The sequence below is a fragment of the Podarcis cretensis genome (genome assembly GCF_951804945.1).
Source record: "Podarcis cretensis genome assembly, chromosome: 13".
In the NCBI taxonomy this organism is placed as follows: domain Eukaryota; kingdom Metazoa; phylum Chordata; class Lepidosauria; order Squamata; family Lacertidae; genus Podarcis; species Podarcis cretensis.
The window spans coordinates 23,951,916-23,973,282 of record NC_137182.1 but is presented as its reverse complement, the minus strand read 5'-3'; the positions used below and the strand labels follow the sequence as shown (position 1 = coordinate 23,973,282).

Below are 21,367 nucleotides of genomic sequence, written 5' to 3'. Positions count from 1 at the left end.
TCTCAAAACAGAAGCACCGCCTTTCTCCAGAGGGACCCACATGCACCCAAAGAAGCAAATAACATTTATGACACTTATTAATACATTTGTGCATTTCTTAAAGAATGAAATGCGTGGCAGCAAAAAAACCAACAACTCATTTTCAAATGGCCACTTTACGTTGCCAGAAGTGTGAAGTAGCAGAAATTGAGATGTCTAATTAAGGCATATGGATAGCACAGACTGGAACGGGATTAACAATTATCCTTCTCCCCAATGAACTCTGGAGACTGTTGTTTTGCAATGGAGGCTAGGGGTCACTTAACACAGAATTTTAATCATCTTCACCAAACTACAATTCCCAGAATTCTTGGGTGGAAGTCATGATAATTAAAGTGGTATAGAAGCACAAAATTTGTTGCATCTGATAGACAGGGATGGTGTTGGTATGGATTTAAACTAGAATTAAAGATCAACAAATGTCATGAATCATTTTGCACCTTTGGTTGTTTATGCTTTTATTAAGTGCAAAAAAAGAGAGTGTAGGTGAGGTTTCTCAGCATCTTAAAAGGGTTCTTGAACTGTAATAACAATTTTAAATGATTATTGTGGCTCAGCTCTATTAAATTTTAAAATGAGTTGCTCAGGGTACACCTGAAGGACACAAGTGTTTAACCTCTGAAATATAAAGTGAGGTTCATACAGGAACACATATTTGCAAAGAAAGACTATTTGTTCTAAATGGTCACATAGCTAATGTGACTAACAGGTTTTATATTTTGGTTTTGGTTATTTGGATCATTGCGTTTTAGAAGCACAGTCCATTGTAAAAGTTTATGGCTTGAATCTACACATTTTCTGTCACATTTGTACTCCACTTTCTTGGTATTCTTCTTTTACTCTCGTTAAATAGGTACATGCTTGAGTATAACAGGGCAAGCCAGTGATACGGAACCTGTGGCCCTCTAGATGTTAATGGACTTCTACTTCCATCATCCGTGATCCTTGGCTGTGCTGCCTGGGGCTGATGGGAGATGTAGTCCAACAACATCTGAGGGGCCAACGGTTGGACACTTATGTCCTAAGCCATACATGGACTACAGCTCTCAGCATCCCTAACCATTTGTCATCTGGCTGGGGCTACTGGGAGTTGAAGTTGACCATATCTGGAGAGCATCAGCCCAGGAAAGGCTGTACTAGGTTTGCAATACCATTTATAGTCTAACAGAGCCAAAGTATATTTAATGGTAAACATGTGATTTACTTATGTGTCTGTTACTAAAAAAGTAAATAGCAACTAGGGGTGACCGGATCAGGCTGAGGATGGAGGGAATTTCACTTTTCCCTCACCATAGTTCTTACACACCGAAACCATCAAAGTTGCTATTTCCATTGGGAGAGAAGCTTCCATTGGTACCAATAGGTTCAATGCAAATAACAGCTCTGTGTGTGTGTGTGTGTGTGTGTGTGTGTTTTTCATTGGAAACACAGTATGGAAGGAAAGGGTTAACACCCTTCTTGTACACCATGGTTCTGATCCCAGATCCCACCCCTTGCAGCTGCTGCTTCCTGTTGGTCCTCAGCTATGTCTGTCTACCCAGGTGTAACTTCCTCTCTCCCCTCCATCTTCCTTTCTGATATTTTATCCTTGATGTCTTATCATAGGAAAACAGGAAGCTGCCTTAGACCAAGACAGACTGTTGGCCCATCTAGGTCAGTACTCAGTACGGTCTTTTCTCACTGACAATGGTTTCAGACACGGTTCTCTCCCAACCCCAACCCAGAGATGCCAAGGACTGAACATGGGATCTTCTGCATGTGAATCAGATAGTCTACCGCTGAGCTACGGGCCTTCCCCACAACCTCAGGCTCAAATTAAACATGTTTACAGCTAAAATATTCACCTGTGTAAGCATTTCACGCCACTCCCATCTCCTTAGCATGCATCTCTCACTTGCGCTAATCCATATGCATTCAGTGTTGGCATGCCAGACATTCGTGGCCTGGGTGGACATGCATCTGGTGTGTTTGTTGACACTGTGCACATGGCACATTTAAACAAGGAGTGGCATGAAACACATTCATATGTAAGTGGTTTAGGCATGGTCCTTAACGAATTGCAATGATCCAGACTTAGGGTGCTTCCAGATTAAGGCTGAATATCATAAATGGGTTATTGAGATAGTGCAAATGGGTACCTGGCCATAGGTGTTTTGTTTTGTTTTAACTTAGTGGATTTCCTCCAGATGAGATAAATCTGAATTAAATTGGGGGCAGGGATAGGGGCCGGCATTTCGATGACAATGACATTATGTGGACTCTTAGGGGTGGGAAACTTGCATGCGTTAGGAGCACCAACCCTACAAGAAACACTCATTGGGAAGGACCCTACACTAACTGCATTCATTTCCACTAAAATCAATGAGAGCAATTTGTCTTTACAAACTTTACAAATCCCATGGCTTTTGATGGAAACGAAATACAACCAACTTAGCCTGGGTCCAACCCAATATGAAGTTCTCATCTTTCTTCCCAAGCCTTCCACTTCTCTTTATTTTTCTACTGACAGAATATCACTATCTACCTCTTCCTTTATATTAATGCAAGCACAGGGCCTTTTATAGGCACCTCCTTAATGCCCATCTTGGTTACTACAGTTTCCTTCTTCCTGGCTGCTTCTTGCAATTCTTCAGTTTTTGCCTCAGCCTAGAATTCTCCTCGCCCAACAATTCACCCCTCTCTCTGTCTATAACAGAGATGGGGAAGCTCTGGCCTACCAGGTGTTGTTGGACTACAGTTCCCATCAGCTGGGCCATTGTCCATGCTATCTGGGGCTAGTGGGAGATGATGGTCCAACAACGTCTGAAGGGCCACTGGTTTCTCTTCCTTCACCTGCATGATGGCCTCTTCAAATCCCTGCTATGGGCTTCCCACCCCCTCTTGCCTGTAGCACAAATCCATATCCTTACCTCTAAAGGTGTTTATGGCCTGCCCTGTCTTTCTAACCTTATTCCCAATATATCCCTGCTCATGACCTCCATTACTCCAGATCTACCACCCTCAGCTGTCATGTGCTCTCTTTAGTAGCTCTGCCCATTCACTATTCCTGCCCTTCAGTCCAAGAATTTTCTCCCGGAACACTTATATCAGGGCTGGGGAACTGTGGACCTCAAGTATTTGCTCAACTACAACTCCCATCATCCCTGAACGGAGGCCATGCTGGCTGGGGCTGACGGCAGTTAGAGTCCAATGACCTCTGGAGCGCTCTCTGTCCCTGAGTAGAATGGTGACACTTCTCTCCTTCTTTCACATTACCCCTCAAAGTCAATCTCTGAAGCAAAACCTTTACTTAAGCTTCCTTTCTCTCCCATCTTCATACCCAACAACAACAGAATTTAAGTTCTTTTAACTTATTTTGCTCCCATTCATCATTATTTGTTACCTAGCCTCTCTGATACCTCACCACTGTCAAACTTCTATGGGACTAATATATATTATTAAACAAAACAGGCTTTGTTTTATTTTTTCAGTCAGGGCTAGAATCAAACTGATCAGTGCGACTGTCTGAAAGCTTTAATGGCAGGTTAAATTTTGCACTCTCAATTAATTAGTAGGGATGACAATAAGTAAATAGTGGTAGGTTTTGCTCATTAAGTTGTTACAGTAGCATATTTAAAAGAGAAAGTGTCCCATCATCAGGATCCTTTAAGACTGCACCTGTGGTTTTGCAACTTTCATGTATATTTCATCAATTAATTAAGTACATGAAAGTCTTGTTCTAGTAGTCTGTTAAAACAAACCTCAGTCTAAATCTGTTCACAACGCTAATTGAAAAAATGTGCTTGAATTTTGAAACTGAGCCACAGTCTCTAACTGAAAGATAAATTGTCCGTAGACACTTGCAGAAGCACATCTAACATGCACCTACCGTATCATTTGACAATGGTGACCAAAGGTGCTTCCGGACGACTTGTTTACTAAGCACTCATTGAGAGGTTTGATGATGTTGCATCAAAGCAAGCATTATCCTACACTTTCCAGTGCATTTCCCTGTCACTTTCCTAACTACAAACGTTCTGATCTTTTGAGGAAGTGCATTTGCAAGACTAACCCAATTAACTATAATTGTGCAACATGAAATTGCTGGCATATGATTTCATCCCATCCAAAATTAGTGACTAGCCAGAGAAAACATGGCAACCATTAAAAAAACCCCAAACAAATCAGGGTTTGGGTACTAATGGGAATAGAATCTGTGCCCTGTGTTAGAGAAAGGTTGATGCCATTTGGATTTTGTAGCTCTGGCACCAAAGCACTGCCGGATTTACGTATAAGCTAAACAAGCTATAGCTTAGGGCCCTACTCTCTTGGGCCCCCCAAAAAAATTTAAAGGGAAAAACCTGGATGTACATTTCCAGAATATAAGATAATAAACAAAGAAATAAAACCTATATACAGCAACAGTATTTTGTGTTGTGTATGGATCTATTAGCTCCATAAATTACTGTATAGCATATATTCAACACAAAAAACAGCGACAATTTGTTATTGACAAAGGACAGCTGGACATATAAAGAAAGGGCCCCATTAACTTCAGTAGCTTAGGGCCTCATCAAACCTAAACCTGGCCCTGCACCAAAGAGTCTTAGACCAATCTTGGGAACTAGATTAGGTTTCTAGTAGAGAAAGTAGAGCTATGTAGAGTCTGTTCTTATGATCATCCAACACAGATCATTAGATTGCTCAACCATTTTTAATTGGGGAAATATGGGTTGAGTGATAATGCTTTTATGTCCTTCCCACACACTCCTACTCTGGCCGCGTGGCAAACTATATATGTGATTGCTTCAGCATATACCTAGTTCCTTTCCGCTCATTGGATGGCCACATTTAATTCTGCCCGGCAAAGAAACACCAAGTCCCTGTTGGGGTGTGCCAATGTGCCCACAGGAGGGGTAGTTACAGTCTTCCATTAACTTCCCCACGTCTCACCACAACCAGCATCGCCATAATAATAATGGATTGGATCTAGAAAAAGCTTCTTGATGTTGAAATCAAGGTAGGCACTGCCTTCACTTAGGTCACTTCCAGATGACCTGCTTACTAAACATTCATCCATGTTGATTTGCAGTGCGGTTAGACAACATTGGCTATTTATTGACAAGTTTATGGAGAGGACAGATGATGTTGTGTCAAGGCAAGTGTTATCTCACTCTTTCCGATGCATTTCCCTGTCTCTCTCTTTATCTCAAAAAGTCCAATCTTTTGTGGAAGCCGGATTGTCGTGCAATATTTTGCAATCACCTGCAATGGCATAACCTGAATTTGTTGAATCCCACCCAAAATTAGCAGCAACCAGGAAGAGTCTTTAGCTTCAGTGGAAATGTAATCTGGTTTCAAACTGTAATATCTTCAACTGAAGCAAAGCCTGTGTGTGCTCAGCTGTGTTTTGCTTTTTTTTTTGGTGAGCCATGGCATTGTGGGAGGAAAAGATATATTAGAGGAAGGGGGATAAAAATGGCTAAACTTAATGAAAGTATCCCGTTTGAGGAAGTGGCTCAACAAGTGAGGCAGATCCACAATGCTAGCTTCCCAGCAGTTACGTCAGTGTGCTGCAAATGCACAAACTTTTGTAAAGTTATTTTGTAAAGTTAGGTTATTGTATTTTAGTGTTTTGTTGGAAGCCGCCCAGAGTGGCTGGGGGGACCCAGACAGATGGGCGGGGTATAAATAATTTATTATTATTATTATTATTATTATTATTATTATTATTATTTGCCAATCACCCCACAATCTAGAATCATAGAATTGTAGAGTTGGAAGGGACCCCAAGGCTCATCAAGTCCAGCCCCCTCCAATGCAGGAATCTCTCCCAGCAAGCAACACTGCCCCACCTCCTGGGAAGCTAGCATAGTGGTCCTGCGCCATCCAGCTTCTACTTGCTTACTCTTGCCTCTACCTCCATGTTTCTCCTGCTGTTGTCACCCTGCACCAGACTGTAAGCTTTTCGGGGGCAGGAACCATTTTCTGCTACTTTTTCTACAACAGCTACTATGTTTTACCTCCACTGTTAAAGGCAGCATGCCTCCAAATGTCAGTTTCTGGGAAATGGCAAATGAGACTCGCTTGTGGGCTTTCCACAGGCATCTGGCTGGCCACTGCGAGAACAGGATGCTGGACTAGACGGGCTATTGGCCTGGTTCAGCAGGCTCACCTTATGTTCTCACGTTGCTCAAAACACCACCTGCACCAATGGTTTGTAATGGGCATCCAAGGAACCAGTTACATTATCACCGTAGCACATTGAGGTTACGCCCTGAAAGGACCTGTGCAGAACTCAACATACGACTCTGCACACTGAGTCTTTCACACTGAGTCTTTCACTGAGTCTTTCATACTACAGTGGTACCTCAGGTTAAGAACTTAATTTGTTCTGGAGGTCCGTTCTTAACTTGGAACTGTTCTTAACCTGAGGTACCACTTTAGCTAATGGGGATTCCCACTGCCGCCACGCCACTGCCGCACAATTTCTATTGTCATCCTGAGGTAAAGTTCTTAACCCAAGGTACTACAGTGGTACCTCGGGTTACATACGCTTCAGGTTACAGACTCTGCTAACCCAGAAATATTACCTCAGGTTAAGAACTTTGCTTCAGGATGAGAACAGAAATCGTGCAGCGGCGGCGCAGCGGCAGCAGGAGGCCCCATTAGCTAAAGTGGTGCTTCAGGTTAAAGAACAGTTTCAGGTTAAGAACAGACCTCCAGAACGAATTAAGTTCTTAACCCAATGTATTACTGTACTTCTGGGTTAGCAGAATCTGTAACTTGAAGCATCTGTAACCTGAAGCGTCTGTAACCTGAAGCGTCTGTAACCTGAGGTACCACTGTACTGAAATACGGTAGTGATGTGCCCTACTTTCCAGTCCTGTATTTGAAGGGTTTGCCCAGCTGAAACTAAATTCCCCTAAGAAGGGAGAGTAGTTGCCTCGATAGTTGCTTATCATTGGTTAGTACCAACCAGGGCAGCAGACTGAGCAGGCAGGCACACAGGTCACCAGGCTACAGTCTCCTCATTATGATGAGAAATATAAATATTGCTAACGTGTGGAAATATATTGTGGAAATCTGTGCTGTCCACTTTCAGGATGATTTGTAGCTTGTTTTCTCCTGCTCCAGAGGGTAGGACCCGAAGCAATGGCTTCAAGTTATAAGAAAGGAGATTCTGACTCAACCTCAGGAAAAACTTTCTGGCAGCAAGAGCTCTTTGACGGCGAATTGTGGATTGTGCTGGCTCTCCTTCCTTGGAGGTTTATAAGCAGAGGTTGGGCGGCCATCTGTCATAGATGCTTTAGCTAAAGTCGCTGCATTGCAGATGGTTGGATTAGATGACTGCCAAGGTCCCTTCCAACTTTACAAATCTATGATTCTATGTCCTTATAGAATCATGGGGAACAACCTAAGCTGAACCCACATTCATTACATCAGTGCTCAAGCAGTTTTAGGCTTAGTTCTGCGTACTGTACAGCAAAGCAGTTGCATGGTGGATCACACACTGTATGGGCCAAGCTTTCCATGTCCTGCCTTCCCAGTGTGTTTGTTTGGCTCTGAACTGGTCCTGAATGAATCCTATTGCACCTACCCACAGGCCTCTTTATCCAGCTCTCAGGTCAGGACTGTCTCCTCAGGCTCACTGCTCACTGGCCTACCTAAGTGAAGGCCTTCAGTGTTTTTGCCTTGCTGGAATATGTCCTTTCAACTGCGATACTGCCTCTTGTTTGCCTGTATGGAGACATACGTGTGTGGGAATGTATGGGTGTTATGTCAAAGAAATCTTTTTACTTCTGCATGGCACAAAGGTAGCCCATTGCACAAAGACCACATTTTGTTAGGACCCAAGACGGCAGCTTGGCAGATGACAAACCTACAGATATTTGGTCCCTCTGTATTATATTGCTTCCTATAGTACTTCTTCTGGAAAATGCAGGTCTTTTCTGTTACACGGGGGGGGGGGGGGGAGGCAACATGGATGTGCTTTTTGCCGTCAGTGCAGTGGGCAGTCTGAGTAGCTGACACACTCAACACCTCTAAACTTGTTATAAGTATATGTTTCAAGAAACACATTCATACATTTTGGAGTTGGTGTGGTCCAAAAATCAACTTCAGATGGGACTTAGGTGACCTTTCACAAGTCACTGTTCCCTCAGCCTCTTGCAAGGGATAGAGGAATCTGGCCATTTTTGTTTCTCTCCGTTTCTAATTTTTCCAGTCCAGAATTCAGGTCGCCATATTTCTGCATCAATTTGAGGTGGGGTTTTTAAAGTCCCCACGAAAATTTGACAGCATTTTAGTGCCCACTTCTCCTAATGAATTCTTTTTGTATGCCATTTTGCAAAATAGACACATTCTTGCAAGCAATTTACCATAACCTAAAGTGCATTCATGTTATTTTCATTAAGTTTGTATTAGGGGAAAGTATGCAAAAAATATATGCTTTTTTGCATACTTTCCCTTAATGCACACTATTTTGTACAAATGTTTTTGGTTGATGTGGTGCACTACAAAATCCCAAGAAGCGCAAATGTCTAAGAAAAACTGTGTTTTAGATTGCATATTATTTCAGAAAGCACAAATAAGGTAGATTCACATTAAAAGGCAATCCAAACTGAATTTTTCCCGCATCACATTTGTGAAGACACACACACACACCAACTGCAATAGTGGTGAACACTTCTGGCCTCCTTTACAGGTTATGCTATACAGTCTATTGGGGTTGATGTGAACAATGCACCTTGAACCCTACTGTAATTTATTAATTCTTATTAAAGCTTATTACAAATGGTAGCCTTTCCCATGCATGGAAATTTACCTCTGTGTAAGTAGGACAAAATTAGCACATGTATTGGTTCTGTGTGTGAGAACTGGAGTAAATTAAAAAGAGGGAGAGGAGAAAAACAAAAAGAAGTAGGCCATCATTCAAGATACATCCAACAAATCTACCTCGGGAGTTATGTCTTCCCCTATCACAGGGGAGCAATTCTGTGCTTATGGCTACCAGTCAGGTATCCAGGAATTAGGTAGCCATAGCCAGTCTCACCTCCCCAGAAATAGCTGACTAGAGAATTGTAGATGTGCATTGGTCATGTTCATGAAGCACAAAACATATTTTACAGGCATTCTTTTGTAACCTAAAAATTGAAACAACTCTCTGGTTACAACACAGCAGTCCTGGTTCCCTTGTTCACACAGGTGGCCCTAACACGAGTCAGAGTGATGTGAGTGCTTCAGGCGGCAGATGATGTTCTCCATTAAGGGCAGCAGGGTGAACATAGACAGATCTGATATTAGCTATGGGGAAAAAGGTTCTCCAGTGCCAGCATCGTTGAGATAAATGAGAGCTGCACACAAGCACAGGAGTAAGAACGAGCAAAAGTTAACTGTGCCTAATTTGGTTCGTGGGCAACGCGAAGGCATTCAATCAACAGACTGCTGGCACCACCTTGATCCAGCCATCACTGAGAACACAAGATCTATGACTGAGTTGGGCTGGCCCCTGAGACCGAACCCTCAATGGTAGGATACACCTTTGTGTTTCTCATCTCTCTCCCAATTCTCACCTGCACGTCTTCTTCTCTACAGTGACGGGGTCCCACAAGAAAAGCATGGAGCTGCCACAAGTTACGTTGGGAATTGTGGGATCAGGAGAACTCTGTGCATACACCGCTGTGCTCAAGACAAGGCATTTGGTGCCCATGCTTGAGGAGCTTTTCACAGAGGACACAGGAGTCAACCCAGGTTTGCCACTGTGCACATACACAACAGAGCACTGCAGCCAATCCCCACACTCTGAATGTACCTGTGTGAGACATGTGTTTTCAGAAATATGTCACGTTCACATTTTTGGGTATACCCTTTAATACATATACCTAAAAATGTAGCGTGTAAAGAGGCCCTGAGATTCTTGTAAGATAAACCAGCCTTTACTGACCAGGTGCCCTTCAGATGTTTTGGATTACCACTCTCATCAGCACCAGCCACCACACTTGCTGGACCCCAAGGCCGAAGTCTAGGGCCCTGAAGCCCAGCACACAAACAGCCCACATGACTACTCAGAGAATGGTAGATGAAGGCGATAGTGGCAAACCGTTTCAGAGGCAGCACCCTTTCATCTTCTTCCTTTTAAATTATAGCCGGGAGACAGATGGCTGTGGATGTACATGGTTACCGATGCCCATTTTTTTGTTTTTACTTTAAAATTTTATTAACCCATTGGTGCAACAAACTGGTGCTTGTTCCCAAAGAAATGTGTTTATGATCAGGGCAGCAGCAGAAAACTCCATACAAGTTGTAGGCGACAATATATGGGTGGCTCAAGGCTGGGGTAAACCATGACATTACTATCTATCTATCTATCTATCTATCTATCTATCTATCTATCTATCTATTACTTAATTCCATTTATAGGTTGCTTCCTATGAAACATCTTGAAATGATTTAACCATGATTTAACTCAATAAGACTGCATTCAGTCCTTTCATTTATAATATTTTTGCAAAGTATTTAAAATGCACTTCTGGGCGGCGGGGGTGGGGGGGAGAGGCTGTGCTCATCTTGGACTGACTTCCTAATGTTTTTGCAGATATACATTCCACTACCCCACAATATAATGAGAAAATTAATTTTGAAATGTGATCATTCTCTTTCAAGGCTATGGTTTTTGTTTTGTTTCTCCAGGAGACACCTAGTTGGGTTGATCCTGTTTTTCCACATTAAAGATACTTCTTAATGGGATTAATTTCAAAATACGAGAGCTGCATCTTTTGATATCCAGATCAAACCAACACAAATGAGACATACCACCCAGACCTTTTCTGGGTTTGAAGTGTGAGAAATCTAACTTTTTATAAAATGATGATTTTTAAAAATAAAAACCAGCTTCCTATATCATTTATATATCCTTGTTTTTATCTGCATTGATTGTATTCATATAGATACACAAACATACCCCCCTTATAATTTCTTTAAACTGGCATGCTTTTTTTAAAAAAAAAACTCTCATTTTGAAATGTGTCAAAAATGTAATCGTATTTTATTCATTTCCTAAACTTGTGTAATTGCGCTAAACCAGCTTTTCATCAGTCTTTCGGTTCATTATTTTAAATAGGTATTTTTGCAACTTGATGTTTTGCATGCTTACTTGGAAATATGTTCTCCCTGAGTTCAACTGGACCTAAGTGCGCACAGGGTTGCAAGCTCAGCTACATTGCTTTGAATGCCTCACTAAACAAAAAGTACAGCTAACTAAATTATAAACTGCTTTAAAAAATGGTTTCAAAGGTTTGCATAATTCAGAGCAGTGCTAGCAGGAGGGCTTCCTTAATACAGAATTAAATGACAGGATATGGACCACCAAGTTGGATGTTTAAGTATGTGGCAGATCTTATTACAATGCTTCAATGAATTATGTCTCCCAGCCTTTGACTGGACTTAACCATCCAGGGGTCCTTAACCTTCACCTTTTTATGGGGTAGGTGGCGGTGGTTTGAGAACATTTCTTTACTATTTTATCCACCTGTCATTATCGGTAGAAGATGACCCAAGTTTTGGGTCACTTTATGGCACCCTTGGTCCACCTGTGACTTTAGCATCTGCCTGGGAAGAGCTGTCTTCCAAAACAAAACACACACAGAGAGAGAAAGAAGAGACAGAGAGAGGATAAAAAAAAAAGTTTAGTTACATACTTGTTTAGAGTGACTGGTAGGAGCAGCGATCCTCCAGCAGGTCTTTCCACATTGGTTTGTCAGGCAAATTGTGTTGCTGTCTCCAAAGCAAAATCCAGAATCCAGTGAAGTGAGGCAGTCCCGGTAGAGCACTGAGAGGGAATGTGTCAGAGGCAAGTTAGGCAGGTATATGCAAGTGCCACTCCAGGAGTGACTGGTTCAAGCACTCACAGCAGGGAAGGAGCCAGGATAGAGCCAAACCCCACCTCTCAGCCCCACCCACTACCTGCTGATTTTAACCCTTTCAGTCACGGACAAGTGCCTTGGCAGTGGGTCTCCTTTGTAAAAGACAGTACGTACACACATAAATAGATATGTATTACATATGTAAGATGGGAATATACACATCAACATCTTACCTGTTGCAACTTGAGTGGGCTAGAGCCCACTTTTTTTCAGATGCACAAACAGGATAATTAGATGCAGAAAGCTGTGGTCTCTTTCCTCTGCTTCCTCCGAAACTTCGGTTCATTAACTGCGGTGACATGTTTGGTTGCTGTTGTTTTCGTTCTGCGGTACAGAATGAGAAGTTCACACTGGAGTGCTTGGATTTGCTCCATTTTCTTTAAAACGGTGGTTAAAAAACCAGAGATACTGAGAATAATGCTGCGTACCTAGAAGCCAACCGCTTTCCACAGCTGTGCTCCCAAACTTCAGATATGTATGGACTGGATCTAGATATGTATGGACTATCTAGAGCTTGCACTCTGCACGTGATTAATGGCTCTCTCTTACAGAATCAAAGAATTTTAAAGTTGGGACCCTGAGAGTCTTCTAGTCCAATCCCTTGCAATACTGGAATCTCAGCTAAAATACATGACAGATGGCCATCTAACCTCTTATTAAAAATCCCCAAGGAAGGAGAGTCCACTGCTCCTTGTGGAAGTGTGTTCCACTGTTGAACAGCTCTTACGGCCAGAAAGTTCTTCCTGATGTTTAGTCAAAATCTCTTTTCTTGTGGCTTGAATCAATTGGTTCAAGTCCTTGCCTCCAAAACAGGGGCTGAAACACAATAGCTAACAGATTAGGACTGGATATAAAGAAACCAAGTTTTGAGCCCTGATTCCTAATAGGAGACCGTTTCAGTCTATCAGCAGCACACTGCTACTGATTTACTGTGGCTATATTTGCACAAACAAACATCAAAGGGAGGCTCTTAACAGGAAAGTAAGGTCAAGGTAAAGCGTAAAGGGACCCCTGACCGTTAGGTCCAGTCATGGACGACTCTGGGGTTGTGGCGCTCATCTCGCTTTATTGGCCGAGGGAGCTCGCGTGCAGCTTCCAGGTCATGTGGCCAGCATGACTAAGCCGCTTCTGGCGAACCAGAGCAGCGCATGGAAACGCTGTTTACCTTCCTGCCAGAGTGGTACCTATTTATCTACTTGCACTTTGACGTGCTTTCGAACTGCTAGGTTGGCAGGAGCAGGGACCGAGCAACGGGAGCTCACCCCGTCGTGGGAATTCGAACCGCCAACCTTCTGATCGACAAGCCCTAGGCTCTGTGGTTTAGACCACAGTGCCAGAATTTCAATTCATGAAAAAAGTTCAGTTCTAATCATTTAGGGCTGGATAAAGACAATGGCTTCCTGACTGCGCCAGCCCATTGAGAGGGGGAGCTATTAAGCTTCCCTCCTGACACTGCCTCTCAGCTCACTACAACTTTGCCCTAACCAAGCCTCATGCCACTTCTGCTCCCCCCAATATGGGCTGCTACTGTTTCATGTACCATTACAGACCTTCATTAACTCATGTTGCCAAGCTGATAGATTTATCACCTATCACTGCTCTTACAAAAGGGCCACTTTACTTATGCTGCATACATCTTGCTGTAACTGAATTGTAACTGACTCTTATTTCTTGCATTTCATTTCCCTCTGATGTCCGCACTAACAAATTCCCCCCTCCCGTGTGCATGTACCTGCAATTGAGGATTACACTTCGTGTTTCCATAAAAGCTTATGCCGTAATAAATACATTCGTCTTCCAGGCACCACAAGACTCTTTGTTGTTTTCCCTGCAACACACAAACTTAACCCAGCAACCTTTCTCGTACTGTATGTCGTGCACTGATGGGAATTAGATAAATGATAAATAGTAATAATAGCAACAATACCCAATTATATACGGATTTTTGCTCTTTATTTCAGGCATTGGGGACTGAACAAAATAAGTCTTGGAGAGGCTGAAGCTGAAGTAGAAAGAAATGGCGACATTAATTCAGGCAGTTTCTATTGAAGACAGGTTGGCTGGTTACATTAAAAGGATTAGAGAGCAATCAGCATTCCGCAATAACCAAAGAGAAAAAAAACCCTGAAGCAAAATAAACATTTAAAAAGCCACCAACCAACTGACCCTCTGCTGGAGGTCACAAAAAGGTTACATGGGAATCAACTCATGGTGAAGGAATGTTTTCCCCCTTCTCCTCTCAACCCAGGGTTTTGCTCATTCATGTGCATTAAATGGTATTGTCGGCTGTGCTGAGCAAGAAATGGATGCTACTTTATTGGTTTACAATGGAGAATGCTGGGAGTGTAAGCTTTTAGGTTACACAGAGTTCATCTTTGGGTGTAGGCATTCGTTTTTTTTTATTTTTTAAGGATAGTATTGCACGCCTGGCTGGAAGTTAGCCCAATAAATAATTTTGCTCCTCCTGGGTTGGATCCAGATGGGAGTTAGACTAATCTTTTTACGTAGATTTAAAAGGGCCACGAATGTAGCTACCGTAATTTGGTCTGGATTAGGGATCAAATGATCTATCAACGTTGGTTCTCTGTTTCTCATTTTTCAATCTTAAATTTAGTTTACAGCAATTTGCAATTAAAAACAAAATCACCAGCATGTTAGTGTGATTTTCTCCTAATAAAACATATTTTTGTACACAGCTGTGACTGATGTACAACTTAATCTAAGGCATTTTGTATGCTATTCTCATTAATAAATGCATCATTTTATGCACACTTTCTCATAATATATGCATTTTTGTAAACATTTTTGTTGGTTGCATAATTGCAAATTTCGAAGCCTGGCTGTGTCTCAGTTCTCAGATTGTTTTAGAAAGTGTGCATTTGACAGATTTGCCTGTAAAAGCAAACTGAATGAAATTCTTCCCCCATTCCTAGTCTGGATAACCCATTTTTCTTGGTTGTTTCTAATGCACTCCCAAGGTTTATCATAACTGATGGGGTGATTTTATTCTATTGTCATTTGCCAATATTATATTATTTCATAATGTTATATGTGAAATTCATTATTTAATTGTGTCACATATTATTAGTTATATTCTGGATTTTAGTTGTATTTTGAATTTGAATATTGCTCAAGTTGTTTGAGGATGACCAAGTTACTTTGCTGCATATTTTGCCCTAAGAACGGTAAAGTGGAAAGGTGGCACGCAAATTAAAAATGAAATATAATGTGAGCAGCAAGGAGGTGTGAGTGAAGAGAGCATTTTTGAGGTCAAGCATTTGCTTCACTCCTTTGTTCTGCCAATGTCACGCTGTAATCTGAATTTTGCAATTTAATCTGTGGCGGAATCTGGTGGTAGGTCGTCTGATTTTGCTCTGATGGCCTTCCTGTCCCTTCAGTTGCATATTTATGCATTTGTTTATTCCAATTCATACCCAGTCTCCTAATTTGGGACAGATTACTATTTTGAAATGACATGTCAATATATTTTATACCAGGGAAATCTTTGGAGTGGCAGGTGTTGCTGAATGTATAACTTTCACCATCTTGACTTTTGGCCATGCTGATTTGTATCACAGTACCCCAACCACGTTATAGACCAATAAACTTAGATTTAAACACACACACACACAACAAAACCCAGGAGAATATACACCAAGGCTGCAATCCTATGTACACTTTCATGGAAGTAAGTCTCGCAGAACCAAGCCGGATTTCCTCCTGAATAAGCATGCAAAGGACAGGGCTGCAAATTTCAGACCCTCGCCCAAAGCTTACATTATCCCATATTATATATTTAATTTAAATGATGGGTGTTTTTCATCAGCGAGTTGAAAAATCATTCTAATTACCACCTGTGAAGCTTTGATGCTGCCACTGCCGCGCCACCTGGGTCACATGGTCTCTGTTTGCAAGGTGCTTCCTGTAGCAAATAAATGATAGCCACAAACCCCTTTGTCTGGAATATATAGGGACATGTGGTTAACAGTGGAAACTGGAAGACCAGTCGTGTACTTAATGCTCACAGGTGACATAAAAAGTGAATGATAGTTCAGATATTAATGTACAGTGGCACCTCTGGTTATGTACTTAATTCGTTCTGGAGGTCCATTCTTAACCTGAAACTGTTCTTAAGCTGAGGTACCACTTTAGTTAATGGGGCCTCCTGCTGCCGCTGTGCCGCTGCCGCACAATTTGTGTTCTCATCCTGAGGTAAAGTTCTTAACCTGAGGTACTACTTCCGGGTTAGTGGAGTCTGTAACCTGAAGCGTCTGTAACCTGAAGTGTCTGTAACCTGAGGTACCACTGTAAATCTCTCTTCCTGCATGAACTTCAGTTTTTGTTTTTTTAAATATCTCCACACCTTCAGCACTGTATTCACCCTTGCACACAAATAGCTGAAGTGAGAAAAAAGTGCCTTTAGTCAGGGATGTGGATTCCACGTACACATGCTGCACCAAGAAAACAGAATCCTAAAAGAATCCTATAGACAAATTAACTACATTTGCATCCACATCCACTGTGTGTCTGTTATTCTGCTTCAGTTTATTATGGCTAAAGAGTTATGCAACTTGTGGTCAGCCCTTTCCCACTTCAAAGGCATTGCCCCTATGATTACGTTCACTAGAAACTTTTTTCACAATGGAAGCTGAAAATATTGGATTCGACCTAATTCCAAATGTGTCTCCCTTGTGTAGCAAGATTGCCTGAATGTGCACAGCACTGTTTTGGCCTTTTGCGTAACTTGTGAAACTGCTCTTAGTTGCGTTGGCAAGAGCGCCACCTGGTGACCACCAACACCCCTTGCTGCAAAGACGGTGAGGTTGAGGAGATTTCAGGTTGGCTTTGTGTGTTCTCCATGCTGAAATCTCTGGGCTTTGGCATCCATACCAGAAAGAACACTTTTGGTTTCTTGAAACACATTCTAAAGCAGTATGCCTCTTAACAGTAGCCAGAGGGAACATCACACATACAAAAACTATGGACATTTGATGCACACCCAAAGGTCTTCTCGGAGTACAACCGGTTTTTCCTTTAATTGGGGAAGTTGGACTGTCAGCACAAGAGCTACACGCACACATCCAACTGGTCTTTGGTTGCCTGAAGGGCCCAACTTTCAATGGATTAAACAGGAACAGAGAAAGTTGCCTTATATTGAGTCAGACCATTGGACGAACCACCTCAGCATTGTCTACACCAGGGATAGTGAACCTGCATCCTTCAGATATTGTTGAAATCCAACTCCCCCCAGCTCCAGCCAGTATGTCCAGTGGCCAAGGATGATGGGAACTGTAGTCCAGCAATTTCTGGAGGGCCATGGGTTCTCCACCCCAGGTCTGCACTGACTGGCAGCAGTGTTGTTGTTGTTAAGTCGTTTAGTCATGTCTGACTCCTCGTGACCCCATGGACCAAAGCACACCAGGCACCCCTGTCTTCCACTGCCTCCCGCAGTTTGGTCAAACTCATGCTGGTAGCTTTGAGAACACTGTCCAACCATCTCGTCCTCTGTCGTCCCCTTCTCCTTGTGCCCTCCATCTTTCCCAACATCAGGGTCTTTTCCAGGGAGTCTTCTCTTCACATGAGGTGGCCAAAGTATTTGAAATATACTCAGAGTCGCAAAGTGATTTCATGCTCTTTATTCAGCTCATAGTGGTGAGGAGGAATGAATGAAAGTCCCCTCAAGGTATCTGCTTTATATACATTATTTACACAATGGGCTGCACATGATTGGCTAATTCCGGAATTCTACTGTAAGCCAATCAGGTTGTGGATTCACTTCTATCTGGAGCATGATTGGGTAGTTCCTGCCCACCAATCATACTGCTGCATTGTTCTAGGACCAATCAGACTGCTGCATTCTGAATCCTATTGTTCTAGGACCAATCAGGCTGCTGCCTTTTGGATCCTATTGTTCTAGGGCCAATCAGACTGCTGCAGTTTGGATCCTATTCAACCCAGTACATAACACCCCTCCCCTCTAAGTTCCAGTCCTGCCCGGGAGGTTGCATTCATAGTCCTCGAGGTACGCCGGCGGCCTACGTGTGCGTTGCGGCCTGGGGTGTTCCCTGGTCCGGGGTTCAGGTTCTGGCTCGTGTTCCAAGGATGCTGGCTGTGATGGGGCTGTTTGGTCTGGCGCAACCGGCTCACTCAGTCGTGGTTCTGGTTCCGGTGTCCTTTCGGCCTCGCAGGTCCTCTCTGTATTTACTGATTCTGCCTCTCCTGCTGGCCCCTCGTGCTCTATGGGCCTCACTGCCCCTCTGTTCCCTTGGGACTCCTCTGCCCTTTCCTCCTCCTGGTTTTCTCCTGGGAATCGTCGCCGTATCTGGTCGCAGTGGCGGCGCCAGCATTGCCCCCCATCCGTTAGCACCTCATACGACACGGGGCCAGTGACCCTGGTGACTGTGGCGGGTACCCATGCTGGGCCTGCCCCAAAATTCTTTGCGTACACTGGGTCCTGAGCCTCGAAGGTCCGGGGGTTCTTGCCTTCCCCCACCACTGCCTCATCCTGAGCTCTATCGGGGTGAAGGCGGTCCAATCTGATTGCAAGGCGCCGACCCATTAGTAGTTCAGCGGGGCTCCGGCCAGTCGTTGAGCTGGGGGTGCTGTGCTGTGCTAGAAGGAATGTGGCAAGGCGGTACTCCCAATCCCCTTGTGTCATACGGCGAAGGGTGTCCTTGGTGGTCCGCACCATGCGTTCTGCTTGGCCATTGGTGGCAGGGTGGAATGGCGCCGAACGGATGTGGCGGATGGCGTTCTGCGTTGTGAAGGTTTGGAATTCTCCTGACGTAAATGCAGTCCCGTTGTCTGAGACGAGAGTGTCAGGGAGCCCGTGGGTTGCAAACAGCCTGCGTAGTACCCGGATGGCTGCGGACGTAGAAGTGGACGGTACCAGTGCGACTTCCAGCCATTTGGTGTAGGAGTCCACCACTATGAAGAATGTTTTCCCCTGAAAGGGGCCAGCGAAGTCCACATGCAGGCGTGACCATGGTGCTCGGGCAGACTCCCAGGACTGGACTGGGGCCCTTGGGGGATCTGGGCGGGATTCTTGGCAGGCCTGGCAGTGTTTGACCCAGGCCTCTATCTCTCCGTCGATCCCTGGCCACCACACATAACTCCTGGCAAGGGCCTTCATTCTTACTACCCCTGGGTGTGTCTCGTGTAGGGCTGTGAGAACCCTTTTGCGGAGGGGCTGGGGAACAACGACCCTGCTTCCCCATAACAGGCACCCCTTGTGGGCCGACAGTTCATGTTTGCGGGTTGTGTAGCCGGCGAATTCTGGCCCGGGGCTGCTGCTGGGCCATCCCCTCCACACCCAGTCCAGGACCCGGGAGATGACCCTATCTTTCTTGGAATGGTGTGCAACTTCTTGTGCCTGAATGGGGCGGTCAGGAAGCAGCTCCAGGCTCATAACCTCTTGTGCAGGTGCTGGGTCGGGGCCTGTTTCCGGTAGTGGTAGCCTGCTGAGGGCGTCCGCATGGCCCATCGCCTTCCCCGGACGGTGAATCAGTGCATACTGGTAGCTGGCAAGGAAAATTGACCACCTGAGGACGCGAGGAGACAGCACTTGGGGGGTCTGCTTTTCAGGGGCAAACAAGCCAAGCAACGGCTTGTGGTCAGTCACCACGGTGAAGGGCCGCCCGTACAAGAAATCATGGAATTTTTTTACTCCCTTCACGATTGCCAGACCCTCCTTGTCGATTTGCGAGTAGTTCCGCTCGGTTGTGTTGAGTGTCTGGGAAAAGTATGCCACTGGTACCTCTCTTCCATCCGGGAGTTGGTGTCCCAGGACAGCGCCAATTCCATAGGGCGAGGCGTCGCATGCTAGCACCACCGGCAGCGTCTCGTCGAAGTGTGCCAAGACCGAGTTTGAGACAAGCAAGTCCTTGACTGCCTGGAATGCGGCCTCCTGGCGCTGGCCCCACACCCAAGGGGCCCGCTTGTCCAGGAGTCTGTGTAGGGGCTCCGCTACCGCCGCCTTGTGGGGAAGGAAGGAATGGTAAAAGTTCAATAGTCCCAAGAAGGCCTGAAGTTCAGTCTTGTTCTTGGGCGCTGGGGCATCACAAATGGCCCGTACCTTGTCCCCAGTCGGGTGGACCCCTTCTGTGTCCACCATAAATCCCAGAAAGTCCACCTGAGGCACTCCTAGTAGACATTTTTCCCGCTTCACCTTGAGACCCGCCGTCTGGAAACGGTGCAGAACGGTGCGGAGGCGGTCCTCAAACTCCTCTGGTGTGGGCCCGGCAATCAACACATCATCGAAGAAGGGGGTGACGCCAGGAATCCCTTTAAGTAGAGAGTCCATTAGATTCTGGAATATGCCTGGTGCCACGCTGATACCGAATTGCAGCCGCTTTACCCTGAATGCTCCTCTGTGCGTCACAATCGTCTGTGCCTCTGCTGTGGCCTCATCTACTGGCAGCTGTTGATATGCTTGGGCCAAGTCCAGCTTGCCAAAAATTTTCGACCCAGCCAGGGTGGCAAGAACATGGCTGACCACTGGCACTGGGTATGCATGGGCCGCAAGGGCCTTGTTTATGGTACATTTGTAGTCTGCGCAGATGCGGACCGAACCATTAGGCTTGACAGGTGTGACAATTGGGGTTTCCCAGGGGGCATTAGGCACCGGCTCCAGCACTCCTTGCTCCACAAGCCGGTCCAATTCCTCGTCTATACGGGGTTTCAGGGCGAACGGGACCCGGCGGGCCTTGAGCCTGACCGGTCGTACTGCGGGGTCAAGCTGTAGAGCAATGGGGGGGCCCGTATACTGTCCCAATTTCCCATCAAAAACCCCCGGAAATTCCTTGCATATGGCGTCCACGTCCACTTGTAAGCTAGTGTGGTTCACCCCGGTGACGGCTAGCCCCAGTGGTCCAAACCATGCCAATCCCAGTAAGCTAATGTAGGGGCCCTTGACCACCAGCAATTCCAGTTGCCGCGTCCGCCCTCGGTATTGCACCCTGAAGGTCCCCACCCCCATTGTGGGGACCTTATGTTTCTGGAAGTCCCGGAGGGTGAATGGGGCCGGCCTGAGTTTGGGACCCCCAGTAGGACACAGTTTCCTTAAGGTCCTTGCCGAGATTATGGATAGAGTTGAACCCGTGTCAAGCTCCATGCGGCATGGGGCCCCCTCTATCTGTACGTCAACATAAATTTTCTCTACGTTGGGGTGGGGCAACTGGTATACCTGGAAGTCCGTGAGCTCAGTCGAGTTGCCTTGGTGCGTTGGGCCCCGGGACCTGGGGCTCTTGGATTGGTCATCTGATGCCTGGCGTCGGGTGGGCCGAGCCCGACACACCCGGGCGATGTGTCCCGATTTTCTGCACTGCCTGCACTCTGCGTTGCGGAAACGGCAGGTCCTCCTCTCGTGACTTTCTCCGCAGCTTGCGCAGTTCCCTCCTTCTCGTCGAGGCAGCTGTGGTATGTGG

The 21,367-nt window shown here is 45.0% G+C and overlaps 1 protein-coding gene across 1 annotated transcript in view; it reads right to left on the bottom strand.

Annotated features, from left to right (window-relative positions):
* Nucleotides 1–11,848, bottom strand: part of SP6 (Sp6 transcription factor) — a 30,658-nt gene extending 18,810 nt beyond the window's left edge. Inside the window, exon 1 of the mRNA XM_079949914.1 lies at nucleotides 11,718–11,848. The gene's annotated coding sequence lies outside the window, so the exon portion shown is untranslated. The remainder of the gene's footprint in view (nucleotides 1–11,717) is intronic.
* Between the last annotated feature and the right edge of the window lie 9,519 nt (nucleotides 11,849–21,367).